The sequence below is a fragment of the Arachis duranensis genome, chromosome 2, assembly GCF_000817695.3.
Source record: "Arachis duranensis cultivar V14167 chromosome 2, aradu.V14167.gnm2.J7QH, whole genome shotgun sequence".
NCBI lineage: Eukaryota > Viridiplantae > Streptophyta > Magnoliopsida > Fabales > Fabaceae > Arachis > Arachis duranensis.
This window is the reverse complement of record NC_029773.3, coordinates 32,934,177-32,947,015: the sequence shown is the minus strand read 5'-3', so window position 1 is coordinate 32,947,015 and position 12,839 is coordinate 32,934,177.

Sequence of the window (12,839 nt, the reverse complement as noted above, 5' to 3'; positions counted from 1 at the left end):
TTTCTTGCTCTTTAAGATTCAGCAATTTAATTCTTGTTCTCTTTACTTTCAATGCAATTTAAATTCTGCAAGTTACCCATCAATCAACCAAATCTTGATTCGCTTGACTAAATCAACCACTAAACTAAAATTGCTCAATCCTTCAATCCCTGTGGGATCGACCTCACTCCCGTGAGTTTTTATTACTTGATGCGACCCGGTGCACTTGCCGGTTAGATTTGTGTGTTTTGGGGGAAATTCATTTTTCCACCAAAATATCTCATCAAGTTTTTGGCGCCGTTGCCAGGGATTGATTAGATTGACAATGATTAAGTGAGGTGGTAATTTAGATCAAGCACTTTTTCTTTATTTTTGACTAACCCACTAACTGTTTGAAGTTTTGCCTCTGTTAACACGCTAACTGTTTGAAGTTTTGTCACAAATAACTACACTCTATTTTCCAAAAAGTACCACTGTGTATTCCTTATGATTGATTCATATGTCACAGGAAAGTAGAGCAGCCAAAGGGAAAGGCATCATTGAAGAAGGAATTTCTGAGAAAGAAGAACATCACAACATGAATCCGCAACTCATTACATCAATCAAGAAAAATTGTTCTTACAGCGGAAACCCAGTGGAAGATCCTGAATAGCATATATCCATTTTTCTAAAGACTTGTGGTGCTGTTAGCCCCAATGGTGTAAATCATGACACCTGTAAGCTCTTGCTATTTCCCTTCTCACTAAAGGACGAAGCTGCACAATGGTTCGAAACCATTCCCCAGGGAAGTATTACTAGTTGGGACGATTTGGTTGCCAAATTTCTGGCCAAATTCTCCTCATCCCAACAAAACATCAAGATGAAAGAGGGGATACATCCATTCACACAAGGAGAGGAAGAACCATTGTTCAAAGCATGGGAAAGATACAAGAAAGCAAATGACAAAGTGGGTTTCCAAGCGTTCTATGAAGGATTAACCCCAGAAACAAGAGGAGCAGTGGATTACGTCTCAGATAACCTTCTCAAAGCAACAGCAACTGGCCAAGGAACTGCAGAGCTCAATAACAAGAGAGCCAATAACCAACACTCATTTAAGACCCCACAGAATGCAACTTCAGACAAGGAGATGATGAATCTTGAAGGAATGAAGGCAGTCATGAATCAAAGCAAACAGCTACATTAGCAAACTCAGCAACAATTGGGGTCAATAGCTAGACAAATTGACTTTCTCCATTCTACCACAGTGAAGGCACAATTCCCACCATGGAAGCCACATTCTTATTTAGGAATGAAGGAATCTCAATATCAGGAACAAAGGGAATTCAATTACAACAACCCCAATTACCCAAACCTGCAAAAAATTCACCATACCAACAACAATCACAGCATACCACCACATTACCCATCCTTCCAACCCCTAACACCTCACAACCAACCAATCTCACAAGATTCTCAAAGGATTACTAATCTAGAAATGCTCATGGAGAAGATGATGAAGAACCAAGAATTGACAACAAAGAACCAAGAAGCTTCCATGAAGAGCCTAGAAAGGCAGATTGGACAAATCTCCAAGCAGATTTCTATTGAGAGACCTTCAAGCTCACTACCAAGTGATACCATTCCTAATCCAAAAGAAGAATGCAAAGCTGTGCAATTAAGGAGTGGAAAGACATTGGTGGCTGGCAACCAAGGAGCAACCAAGAAACTTACGGAGAGTGACAAAGAACCAACAGAGAAAGATGGAGCTAACAACAAGGACATAACAAGCAAGAATGTCCCAGAAAAGCTCACAGAAGAGAACAACCAATCACAAAATTTGAAAAAGGGAAAGCAGATCATGGAAGAACCAAATCCAAAATAGCAGCAAGTGGAGAAGAGTCTTACACCTCCACTACCTTATCCACAGAGATTCCAAAAAGAAGCAAAGGATCAATATTTTCACAAATTCCTTGAGACTTTCAAAAAGATAGAGATCAACATACCCTTGGCTGAGGCATTGGAGCAAATGCCTCTATAAGCCAAGTTCTTAAAGGAGCTCATCAATAAGAAAAGGAGTTGGAATGAGAAGGAGACTGTAATGCTCAGTGAAGAATGCAGTGCACTAATCAAAAAAGGGCTCCCTCCCAAGCTTGAAGATCCTGGAGGTTTCTTCCTACCTTGCACTATTGGAAGTCTATTCATCAACAAGGAAATGTGTGATTTAGGAGCAAGCATAAATCTAATCCCATCTTCTTTAGTGAAGAAGCTTGGCATAGAGGAGGTGAAACCAATACAGATGTCCTTGGAGTTGGTGGACCAATCAGTGGTATATCCTAAAGGGTTGATTGAAAACCTTTTAGTTAAGGTTGACAAGTTCATATATCCTACGGATTTTGTGATCCTGGAATCTTCAGAAAATGGCAATGACTCCATAATACTTGGTCGACCATTTTTGGCCACTGCTAGAGCCATTGTAGATATAGAACAGGGAGAGCTAACCCTCAGGATGCATGAGGAAAGCATCACCTTGAAAGTGTTTCCAGAATCACAAAGTAATGAAGGAACAAGCAAGACAAATAGTGACTATCTTCCAAGGCAAGCAACCAACAACACAGTAGAACAGAAGAATGAGCAGGTGCAAGGAGGAGAAGGAATTCAAAAAGAAGCTGGGATGATAAACAAAAAGGGAGGTATCACAACTCAAGTCACTGCCAAGGGAGATAGATCAAAAAGAAAGAAAGAGAAGAAAAACAAGAAGAAGGCTTACAAAGGGTGGAAGAGTAAAAAATTCCCAACTGAAGGATTTTCCAAAGGTGACAAAGTGCAACTAGTATATCAACAGCTGGGAACAAAAGATTATTACACTGTCAACCAAGTACTCTCTCTTGAGCACATTGAAATTAAGCATCAAGGCACACAGAGAAAGCTTACAGTGAGAGGGGACAAGTTGAGACATCACCAGCATCAACCACCCTAAAGGGAGTCAATGTCAAGCTAGTGACAATAAAAGAGCGCTTGTTGGGAGGCAACCCAACCTGAGGTAGTTTTCTTTTCATAGCTTTTTCAATAAAAATGTTGAATAATTGGTATGCATTGCAAGGAGCTAAGTTTGGTGTTGCACACCAAAATAATTTAAGGGAGAATGAAAGATTCTAAGTTTGGTGTTCCACCAAAAATCTCATTTAAAAACACATTCTCACCTCTTGCATAATGCTAGCTCCAAGCAATCAAACAAATTATCCAACTATTTAACTGCTTTCTAGCTTTAATTCCATAACCTTTAGCAAGAACACAAGGTTTCACATATGGTTAACTTGTTGCATCAGAGGCAGTGGCAAGCAATTAAGTTTGGTGTTCCCACACCAAAATAAATCCAAGAGCCACATTCAATTTATGCATACTAATCATGCACTTAAGGGCTTGAGAGGCAAGCAACTTTTGAGAATTATGCAGGACATGAGTCAACAATTGAAGATATTATGCATCTTAACTCAAAGAGAACACAACAGAAGGAAGAATCAAAGGGCTGCAACTTCAAAGGTTGTATCTAAACTTAATCCTTGCTGCTGTGAAGTGTTTGGAATCTGGAAACCATTGTATGTCCTGCTAAAGTGTTTATCTAGTTGCAAGTGGAATTGTTTGTTAAGAATGCTTATTTGCATAAGTGCTTGTCATTCATCACTTAGCTTTAAATTTTGTTTTGTTTCCCATATGCTTAAATAAAAGATAATTGTTTGAATTAGAAAGTAAATATCCAATGTTGCATAAGTTAGAATGGAAGTTAATGGTGGTATATGTGTTTGATTAAATGCATAACTCATGAAATAATTGCTGCATAATATAATTTTCATTGAAGTGTGAGCTAGCTTGCTGTCATAAAGGTTTCTATCAGTAAAGGAAAAAGCCCTTGAGAACAAAAATAAAACAGAAAGAAAAGGAAGTAGAAAAAGCCAATGTGGCAAGAAAAACAAAGAATAAAGGCTGGACACCAATAGCTTGGACCCTAGGACACATGCCTGTGGTGTTCTTGTACTAGGATATGCTTGGACAAGTAAATTCTGAGGGGTATTTCAAAACCCGGTCACTTAGATCAACTGATTTGGGATGGCCAATTGAAAGTCCACAATAAAGAGCAACCTAGATACAGAACATTTAGTTATCCAAAGAGATGCTGGGCATCAATGATCCTAGGAGGAGATAGTGTGCCATGTGTCTGTGGTGGAAAGATGTTGAGTAAAAATAAAGCCAAAGGCTACTACTACAACATTTGACACCAAGCCTTCAAAGAATAATAAGCTTGTTAAGCAAAATGAGAAAAGAAAAGTTAGCAAGGGAGCAAGTAAAGAGTAAACTTTATAACAGCAAGTTCAGTAAGCCTTTAAGGAAAAGTGTATATTATGTAACAGCAAATAATAACTGAGTTATCATTGTCTGCATAAAAACTCCATGAATCAAATTTTGCTATATGCCTAATAAGGATATGTTTTCTCTTCTTGTTCATTTCATTTTCTCTTAGTTTTGATGCTTGCTTGGGGACAAGCAAGATTTAAGTTTGGTGTTGTGATGACAAGTCATCATATACCCATTTTTCAAGCTAATTTCACTTGTTTCACTAATCTTTATGCACTTTCTTACACTAGAAGTAAGCAATTTAGAGTGGAATTGCATGTTTTATTTGAATCAAACAACCACCATTTAATTGATGCTAACTCATGAGGTTTAAGCTAAATTTAATTGATTTTTAATTGATTTATAAGCCTTGTGAATTTAGTGATACTTTGATTGGTTGTTTTGATTATTTGAAGGTGAAGAAAAGAAGAAAAGAGGAAGCGTGTCTTAAGAAAGCGTGGCCTAAGGAAAAAAAGAATGTGGCGCATGGAAGGGAGGAAGCTACACTACCCTCCAGGAGAGCACACTGCCCTCCAAGAGAGCAGCATAATGAACCAAGCTTCCAAAGAAATTTTGCCCTGCCCTCCTCAAGAGCAATATCGGGCTCCATACAAGAAAAAATCAAAGGAAATTGTCTCCAAGTGCCACCCATGGGTTTCGAACCCAAGTACAAGAAGGAAAGAAGTGGCGCTACTCACAAAGGAAAATAAGCCAAAAATTGTCTCGAACACAGAGGCTTCACTAAGAAAGCAAGGAAGCTGCACCACTTGAGCGCTATCCTGATGATGTCCAAGACTTGGCACGCGAAATATTTTAAGCGCATCATGGCAACATTGCCCTGCCCTCCACAAGGGCAGGGCAGCATCCTGATGTCCCACACTCAGCACGCACACAATTTCCCTGCTCTGCCCTCCACAAGGGCAGGGCAGCCTCCTGAAAGCTAATTTCTCATGGGCTAAAAATTGGATTGAAAATCCAATTTAATTTATTTCTTCACCAAATCAAAAGCCCATCCAAATTCCAAAATCCAAGAATAGAAAGTGTATAAATAGGAGATAGTTTGATGTAATTGAGACTTTTCTTTTGATTTTGAATTTTTACATTCTGGAACTTCATTTTTCTTTGAGAGCTTTGAACTGAGATCTGAGAGAATTGTGAAGGAGAATTGATCTCTCTTCTTCCTTGTTCTTGCTTGAGCATTTTTACTTCTCTTGTTTAAGTCTTGGGTGTGAAGAATTGAGGAATTTCTGTCTCAATCTCCATTCAAGATCTCTTTAATTTCTCTTCTGCATAATTGAGTTCAATTACATTTCTTTTACTGCTTCAATCTTCAATTTCTCTTTACTTGCTTTGTGAACTTGGATCTAGGAAGGCAATTGAGATCTAGACTCTGCTATCTAGTCTCTGGAGTCCTGAGATCTGATTTTCTTTATGGTTCTTCTGTTGAACCACTGTTGCATTCAAATTTCCATTTCTGTTTGAGATCTAGTCTATTTCAATTCATCTCTTGTTTAGTTAATTGTTGCAATTTAATTTCCCTTGCTTAAATTCTGAATTCCCAGTCCTCAAATCCCTTTTCCATTCAAGCAATTTATATTTCTTGCACTTTAAGTTACCGAAATTTACATTTCTTGCACTTTAAGTTTCAATCATTTAATTTCTTGTTCTTTAAGATTCAGCACCTTTACTTTCAGTTCTCTTTAATTTCTGCAATTTATCACTCTCCCTTTACATTTCCTGCTATTTACTTACTGTTGGATACAAAATCACTCAACCAATATTTGATTCGCTTGACTAAATCAACCACTAAACTAAAATTGCTCAATCCTTCAATCCCTGTGGGATCGACCTCACTCCCGTGAGTTTTATTACTTGATGCGACCCGGTACACTTGCCAGTGAGTTTTGTGTTGGATCATTTTCCACACATCAAAAACCAACTTCACCGCCCGACCACAATGAAAACCGAATTCATCTTTTGATTCCAACAAAGGCCGGCAAGATGAAAACCAAATTCACCACCCGATCACAACAAAGTCGGCAAGATGAGAGCGAAATTCATCGTCAAATTACAAAGCGACAGGTCAGCAAGGTGAAAACCAACTTCACCGCCCGACCACGATGAAAACCGAATTCATCGTTTGATTTCAACAAAGGTCGAGAAAGTGAAAACCAAATTCACTGCTCAATCAAGACGCATTAATCTGAAGCATTCATCGTCCAGTTATAAAGCAACAATCGACAGAAAGTGAAGAACAGATTCACTGTACGATCTCGATAGGAATGATCGTCCGACAAAGGTGAAAACGTGATTCACCTAAAGGACGATCAAACCGGGACATAAACCACCATCTACAAATCGGCAAAGATGAACGCAGAATAATGCAAGAAGTTATCGAACGTGATCCCAAAAAGAACCTGACAAGGTCTTATGGATTGCTATATAATAACTTAAAAAGACTGGCCGACACTAAAAAGTCAGACCAAGTCAACCCAAGTTATCAACAAATCCCTGGAAAGAGGTCTGGCCAACCCTATTAAAGAGGAATTGCTATAACTTAGAAGAGATCGACATAACGAAGTCGGTCTCCTACAAGACAAGTTATAAAAATAATCCCTGAAAAAGACCTAACAAAGGTCCAAGAAAGAAGATTACAAAAATAACTTAGAAGAGATCGACCTAACGAAGTCGGTCTCCTACAAAACAAGTTATAAAAGTAATCCCTGAAAGAGACCTGAACAAAGGTCCAAGAAAGAGGATTACAGATATAACTTAGAAGAGCCCGACATGACAAAGTTGGCCCAAACGACAAAAATTATAAAAGTAATCCCTGAAAGAGACTTGAACAAGGTCCAAGAAAGAGGATTATAGAAATAACTTAGGAGGACTCGACATGACAAACTCGGCCCAAGCGACAAAAGTTATAAAAGTAATCCCTGAAAGAGACTTGAACAAGGTCCAAGAAAGAGGATTACATACATAACTCAGAAGAGACCGACAAGAAGAAGTCGGACCAACGAAAGCAACAGTTTGGACCAACAAGAAGAGGTCGGACCAACGAAAGCTACAACGAAAGCTACAGCTTAGACCGATAAAAAGAAGTCAGACCAATGAAAGCTACAGCTTGGACCGACAAGAAGAAGTCGGACCAATGAAAAACGTGCGCTAAAACGGACATAGCTCCACCCAAAAAAGCCACGGCTCAACGACAAGGCTATCAAAATTGTTCAGACTGACTAAAAAGAGTTCTACGAGAACACTAAAAAGTCGTCAGACAAGTTAGCCCCAAGGACCACCTCGACCCGGCAGAAAGTGGACAAAACCAGGAGTGATCAAAAGAGGTCGGACAACAAAGTACCGACACTCTACAAAGATCCACAAAGGGGACAAAGACATCTCGCAACGGCCAAAGGAAGGCCAAAATGCTTTGCTAAAAAGTACGAAGTCTTGAAAAAAGACACTACTTAAAAGGCAAAAGCAGAAATCAAAACGGCGCTAAAAAGTCATCCAAATAGACTATAAAAAGATTCTCCCATCGGAACACTACCTAAAAAGTTGTTGGATTATGATTAAAAAGCCCGAGCAGTGAAGACAAACAAAGTCGGAAGAAGGCTGAAAAGACCTCTCAACAAAATAAAAAGAGCAATACCAGACTCAACAAAGATGCTTGAGCACGACTTCCTCAAAGAGATCGCAGCTCTGAAAGCACGATCTCACGAAAAGATCCGAAATCAAGCAGGGGCAAAGTCGTACAGGTCGACGTCAGCTAAGAAGAGGCACAAGTATGATCTCAAAAAAGAACAAGCCAAAAGGTTGGGAAACAATTTAAGGCTCAAATGTGCTTAGCCAAAAGGGATACAACTCCACTCAAAGAAGGCACAATCTCAAACAGGGTTACGAACGTCATCCGAGACTAAAAAAGGTTCTATATAAAGAACACTAAAAAGTTATTGGACAAGTCACTAAAAGCCCGGATATCAAGCCACAAGGATAACTTCGCCAAAGCAGGGGGTTGTCAACACAAACTTAAAGGAAGGCGTGATCCAGAAGGCAAGGGTAGAAAACCCACACTACCGCTCAAAAGAGGTTGGACTGTGAAGTACCAAACCTCTAGAAAATCTGCAAAGATTGCAAAGCAATGAAGAAACAAGCCAGACAGATGCTTGAGCACGACTTCCAAAGAGATCGAAGCTCTGAAAAGCACGATCTCACGGAAAGATCGAACTCAAGCAGGGGCACTGTTCATACCCTGGGTCAAGCTGTCCGACCCGGGATGTATAGTGTTCATATCCTGGGTCGAGTTGTCCAACCCGGGATATTCTACAGACAGAGCGACCGACCTCTTCAGGTCAGGACAATCCGACCTCTTCTCAAAGAGCTCGGCCAAGTCATGAGAAAGCCCAAACAAATGGCCTAAATAAAGGAACACGCCCCAGATCCTAAGGCAGCCCAAGCCTACAAGAGAAGGGCGGTTCCCTTGAAGATAAGATGACCTCACTTGAAGATAAGATAAAGATAAGATAAGATAACTAACTTATTTTATCCACAGGAGGCCACATCTCACCATTATAAATACACTGGAGCACCCAGGTATAACTCATACTCTGATTCTACTCAATACCTGCTTAATACCCTTGCTAACTTAAGCATCGGAATCCTTTGCAGGTACCCCCACCCTTTGGTGATAAAGGATCAACAGCACTCTCAGTTCCACAAGTCGGACACACCAGCTCCGGCCGCTATACACCTGCCGGACACGTCGGCTCCGACCAACACAGAAGATCTCGTCCGAGATCGACCTACAGTTCCAAGTAACACTCGAACCAGTTTTTAAAATATCAAATGAATTTGGAATTATGCAAATTTTATATCCATGCGACCATCTCGGATTAAGCTTTCTATTAAACCAAAAATTATAATTTTTCATTGACTCTAGCTTCGGGAATATAAGCAAAACCGTGACTGCTCTGCAGTGTTTTAAATCCAGAAAACAGCTGCAGCATACAACATTCAAAATTTCATATAAAATCCAAATTAAATTCAACCACCTTCAAAATTAATGTGGTTAAACTTAACTTATCCAAATTTCTTTCTCAATTGGTTCCAGGGTCATACCATTTTTAATGAAGGAGTTACGTAGCTTGGAAGTTAGGTAATTTTCTGCAGAATTCTGTTTTACAAATCATTAAACACAACCTCTTCCAAGTCCCATAACTCACTTATTAAAATATGGAAAACCCTGAAATTTGAATCATATGTACTAAACATACTCAACTTTCACCTCCAATTGGTTGCATCTCAATATCATTCCAGAATTAAAAATTATAAAGTCTCAAAGTTACTGATTTAGAAAACAAAACCTGACTTTTACTGCATAATACATCTTACTTTAAAAATCCAAATCTTTAAAACCACAACACTAAGAATTCTAAATTTTTGTGAAATTAAAGTATTAGGACCAGAGTTTCATTTAAAATTGGTTCCATTTCAAAATTCAAACTGGAAAAATTCCAATAGAGGAAACAAGTTGCTGCTGTGTTAAACACTCTGCAGAAAAACCAGATTTGACATCCATAATTCAAAAATTCACCATAAATCATAAACTTAATGAAAAAGTCTCAAATTCACCAGTCCAGTTCTCTATATTCCTAAGCTTAATCCGGACTTAGTTCCACGCAATTTCGATAATCACAGAATTAGTTATAGCTTTTCAAAGTTGCAGACTCAGTTTAGAAATTATGCAGAAAATCAGATTTTAGAATTCAACTTTGAAAAATCATAACTAATTCTCTAGTTGATACGAAACCTTAAAAATTGAATTTTCACAATTACACTTAATATAATTTACTTAACACTTAAATTCTTATCATTTCAGTCACTATAGAGTCACTGATTCACTTTCAAAGTTGCCGTTTAATTTCAAGAGAACCTGATTTTCAGCAAACCATTTAGTATTCAAAATCCAACCCTTCAATACCCCTCAAAACCAATTCCAAATCAACCACCAACCAAGCTCATTAACATTACAATATACCAAATAATAGCTCAACAATAAGTCATCAAACTATTCCCAATCTACATAATCAATCAATATCACCAATCAACAATTTCAAATCACAATCTCAACCATTCCAATCACAATTTCAGTCACAATTCAATATTCACATAATCAATCAATTACTCACAGCTATTAAATCTATTTACAGTTATTCAATAAACCTTGTAGGCATTCTTAAATTAAAATCGTTTTAAACCCCTACCTCGATGTCGCAATTACAAGAAACTGGAGACAAAATTGCGGCGAGACAGCTGGCTAGACCCCTACTAGTCACGCAACCATTTCAGCCAAGAAAGCAGCAGCACTACATCTCAACACAACTGGGATAGCAGTGCCATTAGCTCCCACAACAGTGATCATGGTTGCAGCGAGATGAAGATTTTGAATTCAATGGAATCGAAAAGCAAAAACGGCACTGGTGATTTAAAACAGAGCACAAGGCAAAGTTGAATTAAAACAAGAACAAGCAGTTCAATAATAAATTGGCAAAATAGGGCGTGCAATTGGAGCAGAAATAAGGGGAAAAGGCTAACCCAGGCCAATGGATGTTGAACCTAATTAGAACGGGAACAGGGCAGCAATGATTCCCAGTAATCCTTCCCGGTGGTTCCGGCAGCAACAACACCCCGCCAGTGGATCCATTCCACAGCAACTCCAACAATCAGAAGAATGAATACTAGAAGTAGAAACAACCGCGTCTATGGCAACTCCAATGGCACCAGCTCCTTCTTCTTCTTGCGTGCAGAGGCAATAATGATGGCTAGGGTTTGATGGAAGTGTCTCTCCCTGGTGATCTCAACAGCGGCCGTGGCTTCAATTGATATCAAGAACGGCGGTGACAACGCAAAGTGGCAGCGATTGTGGCTCAACGACAACGGCTTCATCGTTCTCCGTCTCAACCCTCTCAACTTTGATCTCCCTTCTGCTCTCTCCTCTCTTGTCGACAGCAACGGTGAGGCATGTAATGGCGGCAGCGGTTCCCTCTTCTGTCAGCGACATCCCTCCTCCTCTCTTCCTTCTCTCTCGAGCCCTCTCTGTTCTCCATTTTCCCTTTGCTTCTTCTCTGTTCCATTTTTTTTCTTCTGTAATATGTATTGTGTATATGTGGTAGGAGTTTAACCGTGAGTGAGTGGTGAGGAAACAATAAGCGTGGCCCAATAACTAATAAACAAATGTGGAGTACATGTGTGAGTGCGTGATTGGTCAGGGAGTATACGTATTAGATAATAACAATACGTATAAAATAAGAAATATAAGACTTTATTAAAGTAAAATATGTACGAGTAACTAAAAAACTTTTACAAAATATTCGAGATAAAATAACAATTTAAGATTCAAACATAATATTATGAAAATTACTTTTGAAACACAGAATTTTACTTACTAATTTATCAATAAGCTTAAATAATTATTTTTAATTTAAATCATAAAGTAAGCATACTAATAACATTTTATAGAATACAATTTAAACTCAAAATATTAATTTTTCAAATTAAATGATATAAATTTTCATCATTCTTCCATTACTAGAACTTTATTTCTAATTTATGTAAAATAACTAATTATAATAAAAGTTGTATAAAAATATTAACTGACTTAAACTTAAAGTATTTACAAAAATTTATTTAATCATTCCTAATAAATTAATCTCTAAGAGCTCAAATTAATAAAATAAACCATAATTTAAGCATAATACAATTTTTCTTAAATTAAATTATATAACACTTCCATTACTGAATTCTAATTTGAAATTATATAAAATAACCAATTATAAAAATTTACAGAAAAATATTAATTAACTTAACTCCAAATATTAATAAAACTAATTTAATTATTCTTAATTGATTATATAAAATAAGATATCAAATTAATAAAATAAATCGTAACCTTTTAAGAATAAAAGTTACTTAAATTAAATTATACAATTCTTTTTTATTTTTCAATTACTAAAATTATACAAAATATTCCATTATATAAAATTACTTAAGAATATTAATTGATTCAAAATAAAACTATCTCTGAATCTATTTAATTATTTCTAATAAAATAATTTCTAAAATTATAAAGTTTAAAGTTAATAAAATAAAATCACAATTTATTTATAATTATATTTTCAAAAATGTGGGATGTTACAAAAGGACTCTGAAGAATAAGCTAAGAGAAGCTAAAGCACAACAATCCAGAGAAAACCTTACAGAGAATCTCAAAAAAGAGAGAGACATGGCCGAACACAATAATAATGGTGGAGGCGCAAGGAGGATGCTTGGTGATTATACTACACCTACTTCCAAATTTGATGGAAGAAGCATCTCAATCCCTGCCATTGGAGTAAATAATTTTGAGCTAAAGTCTCAACTAGTTGCTCTAATGCAACAGAACTGCAAGTTTCATGGACTTCCATCAGAAGATCCCTACCAGTTTTTAACTGAGTTCT